General features: G+C 53.8%; 1 protein-coding gene across 2 annotated transcripts in view; it reads left to right on the plus strand.

Moving 5' to 3' along the window:
- The window catches only part of PXYLP1 (2-phosphoxylose phosphatase 1), a 92448-nt gene that overhangs the window by 9412 nt on the left and 61941 nt on the right, over window positions 1-21095 (plus strand). For both annotated transcript variants that reach the window (XM_077130265.1, XM_077130266.1), the window contains exon 2: window positions 16061-16277. The gene's annotated coding sequence lies outside the window, so the exon portion shown is untranslated. The remainder of the gene's footprint in view (window positions 1-16060; window positions 16278-21095) is intronic.

The following is a 21095-nucleotide window of genomic DNA, read 5'->3' on the forward strand; positions in this document are numbered from 1 at the left end:
TGTGCTTCGCAGCTTTGTGGGCCTGGGTGCCAGTAGATTCATCTCAGCACTGGGAGGTCACCCCAGAGCGGATGGCCTCCAGTCCCAGGACCCTGCGCAGCCTGAGAGGCCTTCCCCCTGAGCCTCTCGGGGTCCCCACTGACCCAACCTTCCAAAGCTCCTCTGCCCCCTCCTCCTCCTCCTCCTCCTCCTCTCCAGCCCCTACCCCAGCCCACTGTGGGAGGGAGGAGAGGACACAGCAAAGACCGACCTGTACTTCCCACACCCAGCCACTTCCCACCACTTCTGCTTATCTTCTCACCCAGTTTATTAATCTGCTGGGTTTTGGTGCTTTCTTGTTCAGCTTGTTGTAGGTCTCTGTGACAGGTGCTTCTCCACCCCATCCCTCGTGCCTTCCCACGCAGGCCTGCTGAGCACCTGCTGCTCACGGGGCTCTGTGTGGTTCCAGCTCTGGGGTAGGCAGGTGGGGGGAGGCAGCATGGAAGCCAGGGTGAAGCTGTGGTGTAATGAATATTGTGGGCAGGGTAGGCCTCAGGGCTGTGGTTGCCCAATAGTGGGGCCCTTCCCCGGGCCTTGTGATCAGGGAAGGCTTCCCGGAGGAGGTGGCTTTCAAACTGAGTTTATGGATAAGTAAAAGTTAACCAGGTCGAGAGGGGCATCGGCACAGACAGTGAGTTACAAGAAGGGGCTTGGGGGTCTGGAGTGACAGCCTGTGGCCCAGGGTGCTGGGGTTGGAGTGGGGCAATGTGCTCCTTCACCCATCCGGCACTGCTGTGGGGTTACAGCCCTGGGGTGAGGTGGATGAAGTCATGGACCTGACAGAGATTGGGGAGGTGGCTGGGGGGACCCTGAGGCTGCAGAGGAGGCGGGGCCAGAAATCAAGGAGGGCCCGGCTGCACCTCCAGATTCGGCTGGTGGGAACTGGGCACCTTGCCCCGGGCGGTCACCTCTCATGCCCCATCCCTCTGTCCCCAATTCTTTTCTGGTCCTTTTCCCGGGCATTACTCAGGCTCAAAAAATCGAGGCTGGCCCCAGAGCACCGCATGTCCTCAGTGAGGAAAGCTGAAACTGTCATTACACATCCACATACGTGCCAGCTCAATTTTGGGTGGAGCACGTTCTTCGAAGCCCCAGGATGAGGTTTACTGCGTTGGCTCACACTGTTCTTTCTCCCGTGAACTCAGGCCAAGGCTTGTGGGCAGTCAGCTCAGAACACCTGGCCGGGCCTGACGCCCACCCCTGTCTTCGAGAGCCCTCTTGACGCGCTTCGTGAGGGCGCACCTTGCCATGAGGGGTGGGTGGGGCTGGGCTGGGAGCCCAGGTTGCCTCCGTGGGGCCATAACGTCCTCTGTCATCCCACACCCGATGTCCGAGGTGGGGGGAGTGGGAGACGGCAGCAGCAGCACCACAGGGTCGAGGGTTCAGGGGGTCGGGGGACAGCTGGGAGGGCAGCAGCAGCACCTCAGGGTCTGGGGAGGGACAGCTGGGAGGGTAGCAGCAGCACCTCAGGGTCTGGGGGGGACAGCTGGGAGAGGGTGGCAGCAGCAGCACCGGGGGGTCCGGGGGGGGGGACAGCTGGGAGGGCGGCAGCAGCAGCACCGCGGGGTCTGGGGAGGGACAGCTGGGAGGGCAGTAGCAGGACCTCAGGGTCTGGGGGGGGACAGCTGGGAGAGGGTGGCAGCAGCAGCACCGGGGGAGGACAGCTGGGAGAGCAGCAGCAGCACCTCAGGGTCTGGGAGGGGACAGCTGGGAGAGGGTGGCAGCAGCAGCACCGGGGTTCCGGGGGGGACAGCTGGGAGGGCGGCAGCAGCAGCACTGCGGGGTCCGGGGGGGGACAGCTGGGAGGGCGGCAGCAGCAGCACTGCGGGGTCCGGGGGGGACAGCTGGGAGGGCGGCAGCAGCAGCACTGCGGGGTCCAGGGGGGGACAGCTGGGAGGGCAGCAGCAGCACCTCAGGGTCTGGGGGGGGACAGCTGGGAGGGCAGCAGCAGCACCACGAGCAGCTCTGCACACAGCCCGCAGCCCAAGCTGAGCTGCCAGTTGCCCTCCTGGTGATGCACGGCCCCAGTGGCTTCCTTGTCCTCCCCTAAGCCCTCTTTAGGATGCAGGTGGGTTTGGCAGGGCCTGGGAGGGGCGCCTGGCGCTGGTGTGGGCCTATGGCCAACCCGCACCTGGCCAAGGTAGGGAGTCTGAAGCCGCAGCCCTGACAGCCTGCCAGGTTTGCCGAGAGCCTTCTCTGTGCCATGCGCTGTGGGGAACACACAAGACAAAATGAGGAGGAGGACTGTTTCTTACTGCCCTAGCTGCTCTCCATGAAGTAGCTAGTCCCCCAACAGCCTCATGAGGTTACAAAGGTTACGTTCCATTCGGTTATAAGCTTCACCAGGACAGGAATGTTTGATTGATTTGGTCACCGCTAATCTGCAGCTTTAAGAGCAGCACATGGCACACAGTAGCTACTCAGTCAATATCTGTTGAGCAAATAAGTGAATCACCTTTTACAGGAGAAGCTCAGAGAGGTTAAGGAATTTACCTGAAGGCACACAACTGGTGAGTGGAGGAGAAAAAGGTCACGCACCCCTGTGGATTCTGACTAGGCAGCACTGTAGACGGGCCCAGCACGCCTGGCCTGATGGGCTGACCACACGCAGCACAGCCTTGGCAGTAACTACCAGCTCTCTGGCGATGAGCTGCAAGTCCCCAAGTGTCAAGGCTCAGAAGATGGGAGGGTGGCTCCTTGTTCCTGGTGTCTTACAGTAATATGGAGGAGGGGTGAGTATACCTGTCAGCTGCTCTCAGGTGACATCTCTGTAATACCACCTCATTCTGCCATGCCTGTTCTCTAAAACCTTCCGTGGCTCCCTCCTCCTACAGGAACCTCAGCCTTCCTCCACCCTGTCCACTGATGAATTGCTGGTAAGGCCTGGCGTCCGTCACCCCCCGCGCCGTGCCTCTGCCTCTGGACCGTTGCATACATCATCTGTCCTCCTCTAAGTGTCGACCCACTGATGTCCTCCCTGACCTTCCAGTTTGATAATTCCCACCCTTTCTGACCATCCCAGTGCCAAGGGCTCGTGCCGTCTCCGAGTGCCCACAGATGACTTCAGAGTGCATCTTATGGTGTTCCTCGTGGTATCAGGGTTGAGTGGGGCTCGGACCCCTCCTGGCACCCCCGGCAGCTCTGCTTTTATCTGTCACACACAACGTGCCCCGGAGTGCGCTGAGCTGTGAGAGGGGATACTGTTGCAGAACCGCCCGTCAGCTGAGCTTACTATGCTTCGTCACGGGCCACTTGTGAAATCTTGGTCAACTATATTGTTTAAAAAGAATTTAGACAAATTGTAAGCATTCTGTTTTTCCGACTTTAAAAGTAATACAGGGTGGACAGGTGGCTCAGTGGTAGAATGGTCGCCTTCTGTGCATGAGACCCGGGTTCCATTCCCAGACTATGCACCCCCAAAATAAAAAAAATTAAGTGAAGAAAGTAATACAGGTGCATTTTAGAAAACTGGGAAAAGGCATCAAAGTATAAATGAGAAAGTTAAGACTTCCAAGATTCCACTACCTTTTAGAGTTATAAGCCAACCTTCCTTCTTATTTGCTTTAAAGAAAATAAATATTACTTGAAATCCCAGCCGTGACCACTCATAATATTTAGGCCATATTTTCTTTCCAGTGTTTTTCTTTTTTCGCTGATTTTATTCATTTAAAAAAATCACTAAGTGTGCATTTTTAAAGACTGCACAATAGTAAGTCCTGCCCCACCCCCCTCTCTGGTTTCCAACCTCTGAGTCCAGTCTTACAACATATCTTCTCCATAATTGATATCAAATTGCACATACTGTGTGTAGCTTGCTTTTTTGATTTAATGATATAACATTTTTCTGTGCTATTACTAATATTTTTGATTGTATATAACACATTGTAAGAACAAAGCATTAATGAAATATTGGAGTAAATATTGAAAAGTCCCTCCCTCACCACCCAAGAGATGCCCATTGTTAATTTGGGGTCTTCTGTACCTTTTTCTGTAAGCTTCCATGTGCTCTGAAAATTTATGTATGCATTTCAAGATATGCAATGTGGGTTTTGTCCAAGTGAGACTATACTGTATCTGTTATGCTACTACTTGGTTTCTCTCCTTTGTTTTTAACTTGGCAGTATTTCTTGGAGCTTTGTGCATGTCCCCACTAAGTCCATCTTTGCTGCTTCTTTTTTAAAAATTTTCAACTTTATATTTTGAAATACTTTCAAACTTATCAGGGCAGTTACAAAAATAATGCACACCCCATACAGAGAACTGCCCCCAAACCCCATCCCCCCAGATACCAGATCCACCAATTTTAACATTTTGCCACATTTCTGTATCATTCTATCTATCCATCCATCTATCCGTCTGTCTGTCTCCTCTATTTATACATGCATTTTTCTGAACACTTGAGTATAGGTTGTATGCATTATGCTCCTGGAACACTGAATACTGTCATGCACATTTCCTAAGAAAAAGGGTACTCACTTTCGTAACCACCGTAAGTACATTTATCAAGTTCGAGAAATTTAGCATTGATAGACGCTTACAATCTGTGTTCCGGTTTTGATGTGTCCCAATAATGTCCCCTTGTGCCTTTTTTCTCCCTTGTTAGATCCTATTCAGAATCACTTATTGCATCTAATTGTCATTTCTCCCTAGTTGCTCTTTCTTTTTTATTGTGGGAACATATATCCAACATAAGATTCCCATTTCAGCCGCCCACAACGACACCATTCAGGAAATTAATCTCCTCCACTTTGTCACCCTCACCACCTCCCGTTGCTAAAACTTTCCCGTCTCCCCAACAGAAACCCTGGGCTGGCTGGACACTAACTCCCCGCGGCCCCTGACCCCACGCTGGCAGCCTCTCCCACACAGTCTGTCTCTGTGAGCGTGCACATTCTCCAGTATTTTCTTTGTAGTTACCATGGGGCTTAAGTTTAACAGTCTAGATATGAAAATCTCGTTTTCTTTGATACCAACTTAACTCCATTAATATGCACAAACTGTATTCCTGTACCCCTATATCCCCTCAGCTGGGGAGCTCTTGTCACAAATTACCTGGTAACATATCGTGAGTCTAAAACCAGTGAGTGTCATGACATTTAATGCATTTGCCTTTTAGATCCTGTAGGAGGTGAAAAACAAAGATACAGTAGTAATGGCATTTATATCTCCCCCAGTGTTCCCCTTACCAGAGATCTTTATTTTGTCATGTGCCTTCAATCTGTTGTCTGGTGTCCTTTTCTTTCAACTCGATGAACTCTATTTAGCATCACTTGTAGGACTGGTCAGTGGTGACAAACTCCCCCAGCTTTTGTTTATCTGGGAATGTCTAAGTCTCTTCCTCATTTTGAAAGACAGTCTTACCAGATGAGAGTTCTTGGTTGACAGCTTTTTGTTTTTGGCACTTTAAGTATGTCACCACCCTGCCTTCGTGCAGTTGATCTTATCGAGGCGCCTTGTACATGACAGGCTGCTTCTCTGCTGTGGCTCTCAGAATTCTCTCTTTCATCGGCCTTTGGCAGTTTGATTATAATATGCCACAGAATCGGTCTATTTGGGTTTATTCTGTTTGGAGTTGTTGAACGTCTTGGATGTGTATATTTGTGTCTTTTGTTGAATTTGGGATGTTTTCAGGCATTGTTTCTTTGAATCTTCTCTCTGCCCCTTTCTCTCTCTCTTCTCCTCCGGGGACTTCCCAGATATGTGCATTGGTGTGTCTGGTGGTGTCCACTGGTTCCACAGGCTCTCATCACTTTTCTTCATTCTTTCTTCTGCTCCTGAGACTGAATTATTTCAATTGTCTTATCTTCAAGTTCACTGATTCTTTCTTCTGCCAGCTCCAATCACTGCTGAATCCCTCTAAGGACATTTTAATATCTATTACTGTTGTAGCCAAGAATTAACAAAAATAATTATAGCTTACCGAGTTTTGCCTAGGTATTTATTAACTTCTGATATGTTGGCTACAAAAGGCAAATACTTGTAACTGCTATAACTCACTGAATGGTAGTCTAGATGCCTTGATGCTTTGCTTTGTAACAATAACTGAATGACTAATCTAGTGACCTTGTTTTGTAGCTTAAAAGTCTTGTGCATCCTCCTCATCGATGGTTTCTAACGCTTTGGTTTTCTCCTTGGCCTGTCCTGTCACTTTCTGTTTCTTTGTATGTTTTATAATTTGTTGAAATCTGGACATTTCGATTTTTCTTGGCATGGGCAGGCTCCGGGAAATGAACCCAGGTCTCCAGCATGGCAGGCGAGAATATTCCCACTGAGCCTCCATTTCACTGCCCACATTTTGATATTTTAATGATGTGTTATTGCTGGAATTTAGACTCAGAGCCTTCTGTTCTTATATTCAGCTACGGTTATGTCAGAACTTTCCTTAAATGCCAGAAGCTAATAACAACAACAACAACAACACACACACCAAAAAAAAAAAAATGAAGGAGGAGGAGGAGAAGGGGCAAGAAAAAGCGACACCATTCCCAGCGCTCCTTGCAGACTGAGCTGTGAGCGAGCGCCCCTCGCAGTGTCTCCTGCCGTACGTTCAGCCACGGCCCTGGCCCTTTCTGCGCATGCGTCTTGCCTTGGCGCGTACCCTAGGGGTCCGCCGTGTACTCAGTTCTGAATGTTCCCTCCTTCCGATGCGTCAGTTTCCTCGGGGCCCTGGGCACTGCCCTCTATGTCCTACACCCGTCAACCCCTTGCCCCAGCAGCCACTTGCCTGCTCTCCCGCAGCACTCTGCAGAGGAGCTCCAGGCAAGTTCTGGGACAGCGAGTCCCTCCGGCCGCCCCCAGGCAGATGGGGCCGGGCATGCCTGCTCTGCGTGTGCAGAGGGCACCCGACCCTGCGGGCGCAGCACCTGGGACCCGGACGCGGAGCAGGGGCTGGCACCGTGCGAGCCATGGGGGGATGGGCCAGGGTGGCAAGAAATCTTCCCGCTTTTACGTTGCTTTTTTCTTGATTTGGCATCAAGACTGCAGTCTTTTTACTGTTCTCTGGAGCTTTGAGAAAGACGTTTCTGCCTGTTCTTCCTGGTTGTCCAGTGCATCTGTGGACGATAGCCCTGTGTGTCTCCTCCCCTGTTGTGGCTGGGCAGGGTCTCTGCCTCGTCTCTTTAAAGGCAGAATCATGGCCCGTGGTATAGACAGATGTGATTTTCCACCCGTGTTTCTATGGTGGGCATTTGGGTTGCTGTCAGATTTTGATAATTACTCCTGATGCTGCTTTGTACACAAATGAGCAGTTTTCTAGGATATATTCCCAGCAGAAGAATTTTTGGGGCAAAGCAAATGTACTTTTATTGTTGGAATGGCGACCGCCAGTTGTGCCTCATGAATTCTGTTCCAGTTAAGCTTTCCCCCAACAGTGTATGAAAGAATTCATCCTCCTAAACATAGTGTTCACTGGAAATGAGTAATCTTTTTTATTTTTTTTTCGGGTTTGAAGTTTGGCAAATGGCATCTCATTTTTAAATTTGCATTTCTCTCCATCCTACTTTTCCAAGCATAGACCTAGACACATTTTTAAAAATGCAGATTTGTGCAGTATGTGAGCACATGGTTCCATGGCCTTATTTCCCTTCACGTTAGGTCAGGGACATTTTTCCTGATCACTGCATTGTCTTCAGAACTCACTTGTTCAGGGTTACTGTCCTGAACTATTTCCAGTCACTTCGCATGGTCCTTAATTTACTTTATTTATGTCCTGAATCTCCTAAGACCCTGGGAATGATGAGTAATAAAAAAGAAAGGGGAGTAGAGTGCAGCCTCCCCTGCAAAGAGTTGACACAGGGACTGTCCAGTGAACAGGAACCAAATTAAAATCTGAATTAGATGTTTTCTCAAGGGCTCATCCATTGGGTATTTGGCAAGGAGGGGCCTAAAATATCACCTGAGCTCTGATTACATGTGGGCATTGTATTAATCTACAACATCAGTTGCATATGTATGTGTAATAGATGTCAAATGTTAGGACACTCGGCCTGTTTCATCTGCTCCCGTGGAAAGCGCACAGCTTTGCTTGTTGTTTGGTTGAAGTTTCAGAGCATGTTACATTGGTGGAAGTGTCTGCGAGGCAGTGCGGGGTCACAGCAGTGGGGTAGAACCGACGGGTCAGAAGAGCTGGCCTTGGGGTCTTCTGTACGCTGGCCGCTGTGAAAGCCCGGGCAGCCCCCCCACCCCCGGCCTCCTGGCCTTGCTGGGGTCTGTGAGGTGAGGGTGGCCTGGAGGTGAGGGGCTTGGAGGTGAGAGGCCTGGAGGTAAGAGAGGCCTGGAGGTGAGGGTGGCCTGGAGGTGAGGGGCCTGGAGGTGAGGGGGGCCTGCAGGTGAGGGTGACTTGGAGGTGAGGGGCTTGGAGGTGAGGGGCCTGGAGGTAAGAGGGGCCTGGAGGTGAGGGTGGCCTGGAGGTGAGGGGCCTGGAGGTGAGGGGCCTGGAGATGAGGGTGGCCTGGAGTTGAGGGGCTTGGAGGTAAGGGGGGCCTGGGGTGAAGGGACTGGAAGTGAGGGGCCTGGAGGTGAGGGCACTGGAGGTGAGGGTGGCCTGGAGGTGAGGGTGGCCTGGAGGTGAGGGCACTGGAGGTGAGAGGCCTGGAGGTGAGGATGGCCTGGAGGTGAGGGGCCTGGAGGTGAGGGGCCTGGAGATGAGGGTGGCCTGGAGGTGAGGGGCTTGGAGGTAAGGGGGGCCTGGGGTGAAGAGACTAGAAGTGAGGGGCCTGGAGGTGAGGGCACTGGAGGTGAGGGTGGCCTAGAGGTGAGGGGCCTGGAGGTGAGGGCACTGGAGGTGAGGGTGGCCTGGAGGTGAGGGTGGCCTGCAGGTGAGGGCACTGGAGGTGAGGGTGGCCTGGAGGTAAGGATGGCCTGGAGGTGAGGGGCCTGGAGGTGAGGGCACTGGAGGTGAGGATGGCCTGGAGGTGAGGGCACTGGAGGTGAGGGGCCTGGAGGTGAGGATGGCCTGGAGGTGAGGGACCTGGAGGTAAGGGGGGCCTGGGGTGAAGGGACTGGAAGTGAGGGGCCTGGAGGGCTGGTTAGGGCTCAGCTGGCAGCAGGGTTGACTCCAGCCAGTGTTAATGAGATCTCAGAATGGGCATCTTCTAATATGGGGTGGCTGTCCACTGCCCACTCTCAGAAACGTGCTGGCAGGCCCTGCAGCAGGCTGCGCCGACCCTGGGGACCCCCATGAGCAGACAAGCCCCATCCCCGTGGCTCACGGACCATCGGCAGAGCAGCCAGCCAGCCGGGAGCCTCTCCACTGACGCACGCTTATGCCGGCGTGTTCCTGACAGATGTCCTGAAGGAGAAGAGTGGGCGACTTCGCAGTGTCAGAGAGGATGCCTGGCCCGTCGGGGCGGGGGCAGGTCGGGGCGAGGGCAGGCCTTGTCCCTGGGAAAGGCCTCTGAGCTGGCGGGGAAGGAGGTGGGCAGCAGGCAGGGCCGGCTCGGGGGAGGCGGAGAGAGCTGAGTCCGGAGGCGGCAGCCAGCCTCTTCTCCTTTTGCTCGTCTCTTCGTTCATGCATTGGTTCAGCACGGACTGGCTGGGGCCTGCTGCGGGCCGGGCACTGTCTTGGCACTGGGGTACAGAAGCAGTGAGCAGGACTGGTAATTCCCAGCCTCGGGGACCTCACTGTTGCTTTCCAATCTTCCCCGAACGTGGTGGCTTAGGACAGCCATCATTCTACAGGATCTGCCATGGTGGAGGGTGACAGGGCTCGGCTCGGGACACTCGCTCAGGGCTCCCACCTGGCTAAGCCGGGCCCGTGGCTGGCCTGGCCTCATGCAAAGGCCCTTCCCTCACCTGTTGGACGCCTGGGCTGGGAAGACTTAAACAGCTGGGGCCCAAGACAGAGGGGCTTCTCGGGCACCCCTGACCTTGTTGCCTCTCCCGTGGTCTCTCCCATGTGGTAGCTTCAAGGTAGCCTGGCTTCTTGCTGGCAGCTCCAGGCTCCAAAGCAGGTGTCCCAAGCGTGAGCCGGGCAGCGTATCTGTGGGCTTTTCTGGAGGTGTGCAGTGGCACTTCCCTTTCATTCTACTCATCAAGGTGATCCCCAGAGGCCTGCCCAGGGGACCTGGAAGCCCCTTTTGGTGGGAGATGGGGCAGAGAACTCGTGGGTGTGCTTTAAGGCCACCACCCCCTTGTGCTGTGCTCTCCTGAGCACTTATCCTGGACCTCAAGCCCACCCCCCAGCTCAGCTCAGCAGAGTCCTCCCGAGGGGACAGTCCAGTGCGTTATGGGCCCAGCATGCGCCTTGGGATCGCCCCTCCCGTGCCTGCCTCAGGCCGCTCCAGAGAGGCACAGTTTTCTCCATCTCAGGTTATTTCGGGTGGGTTGGTGGGTGGGCTCACATCCCGGGCACCTGCCCAGCAGGTGGGCTGTGCAGGGAGCCAAGCGTGGGCCCACATCCGAAGTTCCTCCAGAGAAGAGCTCCCCGGTGGGGCTCGGAGATGGCCGGGCGGGGCCCCTGTGAGCGCTCAGAGGCTGCACTGGGGGGCCGTGTCGGCCGTGGGCAGGTTCGCGTCTTCATCACCAGAGCAGCATGGTTTGGGTGGCCACCTGCCAGGAGGATCATACAGGATGATCCTCCCTGAGAGGAGTAACAGTCTGTATTATTACTGTTATTATTTTATATAAGTACAAGTATGCTTTACCTTTGTTTTTGTTTTTTTAAGAAATGCAGAATGATCTTTAATAAGAGCAAATACACTTGCATTATATTTTAAAATTAAACTGTTAGAATTATTTATTTTTCTTACAAAAGAAGACTTTGAGATATACTGCTAGCTTAAGGAGAGGAAGCATCAATGTATACCCTGATCGAATCACTCATAGCGAGATCAGGATGTGAAGTCTGTGGTCACTTATGACAAGGTCCCTGAGCAGAGTCAACTTTCTGTCACCAGCAGAGATTACCGCCGGCAACTCAGCTATCAGCATCTACGACCACAGTCTCACCACTGTGCTTTCCTCTAATGTGCACAGATAATACCTCAGGAGACCTTGGAAGATGACCATTTAAACAAATGTCCAAGTATTACAGGATAGCTCTTTGCCCTTTGTAGTAGACATGTGTAGAAACTCAATGTAGAAGCAATTTTAGGATGTTAATACAGCGCAGTGCTTTCCTATCTAACTCACGTTTGCACCCATGTGTAAACAGGCGTCCTAGCTGCCCCGGGGCTTTGCATTCTCAAAAGCACTTGTGTCAGTAGTTTCTTCCTGCAGATTTCTCACTAGGTACCATAGCACTGAGGCCTGCGGTTTCATGACAACCTTAACCTAAACTGAGTCAGCAGTTAGGAGGTGGAACCAGTTTTGTTCCTCTGATGGAAAGGAGCTGGCACTGGATAGCAGGTCAGGTTCCTTCCCGAACTAAATGTCTGTGATGCTTGTGACAGAGTCCTTAGCTGTGTTTTTGTTCTGCCTGTCACTTTGAAGTGCAAAGAGACCACAAAGAAAAGCTTCTGGGGCTCACTTGGGATCTGGTCAGAGAATCCTTGGATCTCAGCTCTGCAGGGCTCCCACGACAGACCCTCCCCTGGCCCTGGGAAGGTGGCTCCTGAGCATGACCTCATCCCCACCAGAAGGGCTCGCTCTGTACCGAGGCCGACTTCCCCCCAAGGCACAGCTGTTTTCTAAAGCATATTTTAAGGGCGTGGAGTTCCTGCCCGCCAGCACAGGCAGCGGTATCCATCTGACAGCGTCCCCGCTGCTCCCCACGCCCCCCACATGACCCTGTTGTGGGACGCACGGTGAGCACAGGGTTTGCCAAAGCGCCCAGTCCCCCTGGGCAAGGTGCCTGTTCTGCAGTGTGTACTGGGCAACCCCCTCCCCTGCACCCCCCCTCTCGTGCTGCCCTCCGGGGCAGAGTTTGGGCAGAGTGTTGTTGACACCGAAATGCACGTGTCAGAATCTCCACGTGGCCTTGGCAGTCTGTGATTCTCAGGTCCCTCTGTTCCCTTTTGACTTTTTACCACTTAAACCTTCATTGTGCTCCACTTGCATTTCCCATCTTACAGCCCTGCCTGTTTAGTTCTTTTTGTGCTTTCCTTGACATTTTAAGAAAATTTTAATTGACACAGTTTGCTTGCAAAATAAAATAAAAGGAATCAGCTATATATTTTAACTGGTTTTGCGGGGAGTAAATCATGCCAAGTGCTTCTTCTCCCTTTTTTTTTTTTTTTGTTGGGGTACTTATAGTTGCTCTTAACATTCTAAAATCAGAATGCCAATTTCAGATGTAGCTACTTCAAACACTTACGAAACAGCAAAGCGGTGAAGTTGGATGGAACACAGACTTCTTCCAAATGTCAGAAAAAATAAATGTGAAAACCTTGGCTTGATGAATTAGTTATTTCAGTCTGTTCTGGCCTTGAGAAAAGATCAGCTGCCATGACAAATTTATCCTTTGTAGAGTTGGAAAAAACCTCCACGGAGAGTGTGTTAGGAATGTGTAGTTCACTAAATGAGGCCAAAAACAAAACACAACACGTTAATATTTCAGGGATCTAAAAATACTAAACCTTCAGATTATTTGCTTCAAATCCTTGTTGGAGAGAAAGAGTAGCTAAATGATTCATGATGCCTAGCTGAAAACCTAAAACGTGGAATAAAAGGTCTCGTTGGCGGACGCATACAGCGTAGGCTGAAGGCAGCTGTGCCGTCGTTTGTCACTGCTGAATGAGAAAGACCTGAGCAAACCAGCACTGATGTTTTTAAACATATAATTATGATTGTATGTGCTTTGGTTGCAAGATCTGAAAAGTGCCGGGAGCGTCGTCCGATGGTGGCATTTGAGAATGAATCTGTAGCATCCCTGTGCGTGTCACCAAGCCTCCAGCTGCAGGTTTTTGCAGACATCCCTTGCGCCCTGATGGTGCCTGGGCCTCTCTCCTCGCCTCTGCGTGGGCCCCTGCCGGGAGGCCGTTCTCCATGGGTTTCACCCAGTGGTTGTGGTCCATGCCCGGCCCCGTGATGGGTGCGTGTGTGGGCGCATGCGCGGGGACGTCTGCGGGGGGCGCTGGGAGGGGCTTCCTCAGTTCGGTGGAGACGGGCAGGACCGCCCCTTCGGCCCCTGCGCGCTGCCAAGTGCGGACGGGATGCTGGGGGTGTGCCCACCATCTGGACCCCGAGGGGAGCCAGCCCGGGCCAGGGACAGAGGTGCGAGAACCCGACTCCCGGATGGCGCCTTTGAGTCTCTGAATTCAGCAGCCCTGGAGCTGCTGCCCTGCCCCTGTCCTGTGATGTGAGGGCGTTGGGCAGTCGCCTCGAGTGATGTTTTCTGTCATCTGCAGCCAGGGCATCTTCCTGGATGCCTGGATTAATCTAAGATAAAACAAATTAATCTAAGATAAAACAAACAATAAAGTTCTGGAAGAAAAAAGGCTACCACGACCCTGTCTCCTTTGTGTCATATCCAAGAGTGACGTCCAGCCATTCAGGGCCCGGTCAGCCGGGTCAGCGCTGAGACTTTCCCCCTAATGCGATTCCCCACGAGCGTGCGGGGAAGTCCACCACACCCCACAGAGGTGAGCTCCTGCGGAGGGGACACGGTTCTTTGGCGCCACGTGGTGAGTTCTAGCAAGGAGACCAGTTTGGCTGCTTTAACAGAGCCAGATAACAATGGCTTAGAAGATGTGAGGTCGGTTTTTCTCTCCCCCAGAAAGCTGGTCGGCGCCCAAGGAGATGGACAGCTTCGCTCCATGGGGCCACCCGTAGTTGTCCTCTGCCATCTCCTGGGATGTTTTCTCCACCTGCATCGTGAAAGCTGACCTACCACCCTCCATGTTTCAGAGCACGGGGAGGGGAGAAGGGAGGGCAGGGAGGGCAGCAGCCCCCTTTTACCTGGACCTCCAGTCGCAGGTCCTTGGCCATGATCACATGACCCCAGCTGGTTGCAAGGGAGTCTGGGAAGCATTGCCCTGGGCGGATGGCCATGTGCCAGCTAACACCCAGAGGCTCCTGTCCATGCGAGGAAGGAGGGTCCTCAAGTGTCTGCGTGCGGTGCGTGTGCTACAGTGGAGAGGCAGGACGGGGCACGGGCAGAGCGCCGGCTCCCCCGTGCTGATGAAGGAGGGTGTGAGCCCTGAGAGCCGGGCTCCTCACCTGGCCTGGCCTCTCTCAGGCCAGTCCAGGGACCTGAAGCAGGTGGTAGTTAAAACCTCCTCAAATGTGACTTTGTCTGGATGGTTGGGGGGGCACCGATTTCTAGAGCTGGGGAGGGAAAGCAAACCCAGGGAGGAAGCAGGGGGAGCCCGTCACGTGGCGGGGGGGGGGTGCTGGAACCATGCGTGGAAGCCCTGCTAGCATCCTAGCAGCCAAGCCCGTGCATGTGCCTTGCATGGGCAGCTCACGTAACCCTCCCACAGCCTGTGAGGTGGGCCCTGTGACTGTCCTCATGCATAGATGAGTAAACTGAGGCTCGGTAAGGTGTAAGGAGGGGTCCAGACCCAAACCAGCCGAGCCCTGACCCCAGCATCTTAACTGCCTGTTGTGGGGAGTACTGGGAAAGGAGGTGGGATTTGTGGGGAGTGGTGGATTACCACGGGCCCCAGAGCAGAGCACAGGGCAGCAGGGCAGTGGGCCTGCCGCGATGTCAGCGCTGGCCCGGTCCCCGCCACCTGCCCCTGACCCCAGACAGGTGACATCTGGGAGTGACAGCACCAGGGGTTCCACCCCCCACCTCCACCTGACCCCAGACAGGTGACATCTGGGAGTGACAGCACTAGGGGTTCCACCCCCCACCTCCACCTGACCCCAGACAGGTGACATCTGGGAGTGACAGCACCAGGGGTTCCACCCCCCTCCTCCCCCTGACCCTGGACAGGTGACAGGAAGGGAGAGCCTGGGTGAGAGAGTGCCCCGGGAGTACTAGTTATGGTCAAATGCAAAGTGTTCAAGGGAGGCACATCCCTTGGGAGTTAAGCATCCTTTAGGGAGCTGCTGCCTGCTGAGAGGGCAGGGTGGTCTGTAGGTCGACTTCCTGTCCAGTGTCCCCAAAGGAGGGCAGAGCTGGAGCCTGGCCCTGGAAATGAGAGGCAGTCCATGCAGTGGTCTGTCCCTCAAGCTGGCACCACTCAGAGACATGGACCCTGGAGCCTCCTCCCGCTCCCGTCTGGAGATGAGTCAGCTTTGAGCAGGGGTGGGCTCGTCAGTGGGTGCGTTGTCTGGGCTCCTTGATGGTGGGACTCCCTGGGCCAATGGGTAGCTGGGTAGAGGGAGGAGACGCTTGCAGCCCACCTTCCTCCGAGTGGCAGAATTCAGGAACAGATTCAGGGCAGGAAAGGCTCCCGGCACGCCCTGGGCTCTGCGGGCAGCCTGCGTTCCCTGGCACAGCACTCTGGCTTTCTCCGGGCTCACCAGAAGTGTGGTGCCTGGACTAGCTGACCTTGCTTTTCCTGCTCCTTCTCCTGTGATCCCCCCAACACACACACACACACACACACACACACACACACACACACACACACACACACACACACACACTTACTGAACAGTCTTATTTCATGCAGTCACTTTGGTTCCTTCTGTTTCCCTCAGACACAACCACAAACGCGCCACTGAGGTGCAATTCAGGATTGTGCTCCAGCCTCACCACCAGGAAACGTGCCCAGCCCTCTCCCAGACTGGGCAGCCACCCCTCTCCTCCCTTCCCTTCCCCTCCCTGGTCTCCTATGACCTAAGGCTCTGTTGACTCACTACTTCACTCACCAAACTCTGAGCTTCCCTTTTTTCCCTCCCAAACTTTTACAACCTTGCAAAATTTTTTACAAAACATTTAATAGACGTACAAAGAAAAGATCATATAATGAACCCTCAAGGATCTACCACCCAGTTTCGACAATAATTAACATCTCACCAATCTTGTTTCATTGATTCCCTCTCAGCCTTCTTTTTTTTCTCCCTGGAATGTTTTGCAGCTAGTCCTAGATCTCCTGTCATTTTTCCTGTAAATACTTGAGTGCATTTCAACTGCATGCTTCAAGACGGTGGAGTCTGAGAGTCACTCATCCCGAGTCTTTACTTTTAGGACGTGCCTGGCATATTGGCCCTTGGGAGATGCACCATTTTGAATGGACTGAATGAATGAAGTGGATTCAGCCCATCTTCAGAACTGAGTCTGCACATTGCCCGGAGACCCTGGGAAGTGAACAGCTGCTGCGACCCCGCAGCCTCCACGGTACCCATTCTGCTCCTGGGGTTTCCAGGAGGTGCTGGAACCCATCTGTCACGCCTCACTCTTCAAGGTTGGTTTGTTCTTAGCCAAGCATCTTTGCTTTTGCAATTAAACTCCCCTTTGAGGTAACCTTGGAAAGGGAGGGCTGCTACAAGGTGGCATTTACCCTTGCTTGTTTCAAATTTAGTTCACAATTACAGACTTGAGGATTTTTTTTTAATTGTAATACTGTAATTACTTAGGCCAAAATGATCAGAACCAAAAATATCAAAGTATAGAATACATCTAAGCCATTCTCTTCAAATACCATCTCTCTATTCCTGGTAATGGGATTTTACCGCATAAATAAAAGATAATTAAATGCACGTTTTCTTTCATGCATTCGTGGTCATGCTTAATACTCTGATTCTGAACTCTTTGAAGGGGTCCTGAGACCAGAGTTTGTCATTAGACGTAACATTTCCAGCTCTTAACAAGGTAAAAACAGGTCAGGGCTTGGGATTTGGAAATCTCTGGTGGTAGAAGCGGAGCTTGTAAAAATGCTTTCAATCTGTTCCTTTTTCCTCTTAATTCAGAAATAGTATTTATTATAACATAATGGGCACTAGTACATTTTTAAAAAATTATACTCTAAAATCTTTTTTCACTGCTCAGATTGGTTCTAAGACTGAATTAAGTTAACAGGGGCTTTTTGGTTTTGTTTCTTGCTGGTTTCATTAGGATTTCAGAGTAGCAATTCTAGTTCTGGGGTTGAGCTATTTTTGCTGTGTAGGTTTTGAACTCTGGGTCTGAGGGCCTGCACAGGAGACCTCTGATGACTGTTCATCTGGAGCATATAACAGAAGTTTCCACAGAAGCGTTTCAAGGGACTGGATATGGGCCTGAAGCCGTGGTAGCCAAGAGCGTCTTTTCTGTGGACGGCGATGGGATGCGAGCTGCCGGGGCTCGGAAGGGGTGGGAGCTGGGCGCTGTGGACCGTACACCCAGCCCCCCACCAGCACAGTGGTGCGTCTTCCCGTGGATTCTGTTTTCTGGGCTGCGAGTGGGTGAGCTACAGGGTGTCTGCTCAGGCCCAGGCTTTCTGCAGCTGCTCACATTTCAGGAGCTGCAGGAGACCCCAGGGATGTGAGCCGAGCCCCTGTGAGGGGACGTCGGGGAGTGGGGGTCATGCAGAAAGGGGGCGTCCCAGGAGGGTGCGATTTCCTGAGAAGCTGCATGAGCCTCCCAGCTGGGGAGCTTCTGAGAAATTGGGATCAGGCCCAGCAGAGGCTGAGACGGTGTTCCAGGCGGGTGGACCCAGGCGGAGGCGGCGCTGCTGGGCCAGCCCCAGGGGCCCCACCGTGCACAGCCACGCACCTGGCCGTGGGGAGCGGCCCATGGGGAGGGACAGGCCAGGGCCGGGCTTTGGAAGAGGAACCACAGCGTGCGGCAGACACAGCTGCTCAGGGGAGAAGGCAGGTGTTGGCTCGGGGTGGGGGGTGGGGTGGGGAGGCGCCGGGGCCGCTGTGCGACTCTCCAGCCTGGGGGAGCTCGGCACAGGCACCCTGACTCTGCCGGGGCTCAGCTTGATAGCGACATCAACCCCCCACAGCCGCTCTGCTCCTTCACACTTTTATCCCCAGTCCCTGGTGAATGGGTCAGCTCTCAGGAAGCAGCACAAGAAGGACCTGCAGGAGCTGGGAACTGAACATGGACTTCAGGTCCCTGGAGCCCCATCCTTCTCGGTACCACAGGTCTCCTCTACGCCTTGTCCACTCAGTGTGTTGCCAGTGAAGAAATTCCCACAGTGGACACACACACACGCACACACACACACACACACACACACACACACACACTGTGGGGCCTTAGTCTAGCTGCAAACACAGACCGTTTCGGTCCGTGTGCACTTTTGATTCTAACGTCGTTATTTTGCCATGTTTTAACCAAAGCCAAAGCATGACCTTTAACTCCAAATTTGTCTAGTAAAATAGGCTTCAGAGGAAGGCGCGTGTTTGCCCTGGGCTCCGTGTCCCCTCACCCCAGGCTCTGTGCCCACCCCTAGGGCCACGGTCACACCACGTGCGGGGGACGCCGCCGACTCCAAGGGAGAGTCAGAGGAGGGAAACCCGGCTTCAGAGGCCGGACAGCGGCCAGGGGAAGCCATGGATGTTCCCAGGCCGAGGCGCGTGTTGTCACATGGGAAGTCATCGATAAGCAGAGATGTCAGGAGCCTGGACACAGCAGTGAGGCCACCACACGCTCTCAGCCATCTGGGTAAACCCAACACTTCTCAGTATTTTTAACCTGGCTAAATATAGCCCCTTCCCAAAAAGCACTCAGTACTCAGGTACATCTTGTCAAGCATAGACAAGATGGAGCTTTGCCTTTGGTGCCCACCGAGGAGGAGAACTTGACCCTGGCTTAGAATTTTCTGATAAACGTGCAAGACATTTCCTCTCTCTTGCGTCAGCTTGCTTTTTTGCTTTGTATCAAACACCCCAAATTGAATAGCTTTCAGCAGAAGCCATTACACTTGCATTGACTCTGTGAATTGTCTGCGGGTCACTGTATGGACATCTGTCTACTGGTGGCCCGGCTGATGTGGGATGGCCTCGCTCACAGGGGTGGGGATCGGCAGGTTGGCTGCTTAGCCTCAGCGGGGACAGCTCGGCTCAGCTCGGCTCAGCTCAGCTCAGCTCCGCAGCTCTTTCGTCTTCCAGCAGCTGGCCCAGGCTTCTTCACATAGTTCCGAAAGTCGTCAGGAGGACAAGTCCCAGTGCCTAAGCCCTTGTCAGGCCTCTGCTTACAACACATTCACTTTTGTCCCATTGGCCCAAGAATACCCCTTGGGTAAGCTCAGAGCCCATGCAGGAGGAGAGCACACAAGGCCAAAGACATAGAAGGGCATGGATAAACTAGGGGGCCAGTCCTGCCACAAACCCTCCATGCTTTACTGGACAGGTGCTTTGACAAAACACACTGTGGGGCCGAGGAGTCCACTATGCCATAGACCCTGAGGTTTAGCCCCACGAGTAGCCATTGTGTCCAGGTAGGGCCGAGCGGATGCCAGCTCTGAAACGTGCTGTGGTTCATCTCTGTATGATAAAGCAATATATGATCAACCACAGGAAACGTACTCGGCAGGTCCAGTGGCCTCACTTGCCAGCTGTGTGGTGGCAACCCCCGCAGGAAGCTGGGAGCAGGTTGTGGCTCACGGGCTGGGTGCCTCCTGGGTTTCAGAGTACTTTCATTATCTCAGTCATTCCTGATCGGATTTATTCTACTTTATCAGCACACAGAGAGGGGTCTCAAAAAGCAAGAGGCACCACTCAGGTTCAGAAATCAGGATGGGTGATTTCCCAGGGACAGCATGGCATCTTCTCAGACCTGGAGAGTGAGGCTGGGAATGTCTTGGAATGGCCTGAGACAAGACTCCAACTGGAGCTGCAGAAGGAAGGCTGTGGATGAGAACCTCCTGTACTCACATATCCTGAGAATGAACAAACGGGTTGAGAAATTCCATTCTAAACCTTAATTCCCAGGAAGGAGGGAAGAAGCAGCAAAATAAACTGATAAGTAATACCTGGATACATCCCAGAGTATGTTGGGCAGGCAATTAAAAAATATTGGCGCTCCGCCGGCCCGCCGCGCGGCGCCCAAGCCCCGCAGCAGCCGAGCCGCCCGATCTCCTCCTCCCCTCTCTTTCTCCGCCGGCCCGCCGCGCGGCACCCAAGCCCCGCAGCAGCTGAGCCGCCCGACCTCCTCCTCCCCTCTCTTTCTCCGCCGGCCCGCCGCGCGGCGCCCAAGCCCCGCAGCAGCCGAGCCGCCCGACCTCCTCCTCCCCTCTCTTTCTCCGCCGGCACGCCGCGCAGCGCCCAAGCCCCGCAGCAGCCGAGCCGCCCGACCTCCTTCTCCCCTCTCTTCCCCCTCCTGCTCCGGCTGCTCTCCAACCACCACGGTGCCCTCTTCCCCCGCCTTCACCGTGCTCCTCCGCCACCAGCCTCGACAGCCTTGCCGCCCTCACCTTTCCTCCTCCAGAACAGCTACTGGGGGAGTGGAGATAATACAGAGCAGCTCCCGGAACCACGAGGGAGATCAAAGGGACAGCGTACCCCATCCTGGAACGGCTGACTATCTGGGAGAACCAGCTCCGGTGAGATCACCAAGGGGCACGGGCTTTCCTGGGTGGGACGGCAAGCGACCGGAGTCCCTCCCTTCCACCTTCCTGGGCCAGCTGGTAGAATTGGACAGGCGGTCCCCTTAGGCCGCGGCGGCTGGTGCCCCCACCACACGAGGCCCCCCGGAACAACTGAGATAGTTGGGTCGGAAATCCCCAGACTGCGGAGAACAGTGACCGGGGGATCCCTTCCAAACACGTGACTCCCCCGTCGGCTGGGAACAGTGTACTCTCCCGGGCTGCGACAGCTGGCGCCCTCCTGCCACGCTTGGTGCCCCGGGCCGACTGGCTAATTTGGCCGGACGCTCTCCTGTGCTGCGACGGCCGGCGACCCTCCCCGCGTTTGGAACCCTGGGCCGGCTGGCATTCTTCCAAGACGCTTCGGTTGCCGAACCTCCCCTACGGCGAGAGTTTTCCAGAGTTGAGGGACCCACAGCAACTTTCGCTGGTGGAACCCACAGACAGGCGTGTGCCACGAGCGCCACCTACTGGGCAGGATAGGAAGAACAGAACCCAGAGATTGCGCAGAAAAATCTTTCAAGCTGTGGGGCCGAACACCCGGGGAAATCTGACTAAATGCCCAGACGCCAGCAGAAGATAACGGATCACGCTCAGAAAATTGAACATATGGCCCAGTCAAACGAAGAAACCAATAGTTCAAATGAGATACAGGAGCTGAAACAACTAATGCTGAATATACGAACAGAAATGGAAAACCTCTTCAAAAAT

Source organism: Tamandua tetradactyla, chromosome 15 (genome assembly GCF_023851605.1).
Source record: "Tamandua tetradactyla isolate mTamTet1 chromosome 15, mTamTet1.pri, whole genome shotgun sequence".
Classification (NCBI taxonomy): domain Eukaryota; kingdom Metazoa; phylum Chordata; class Mammalia; order Pilosa; family Myrmecophagidae; genus Tamandua; species Tamandua tetradactyla.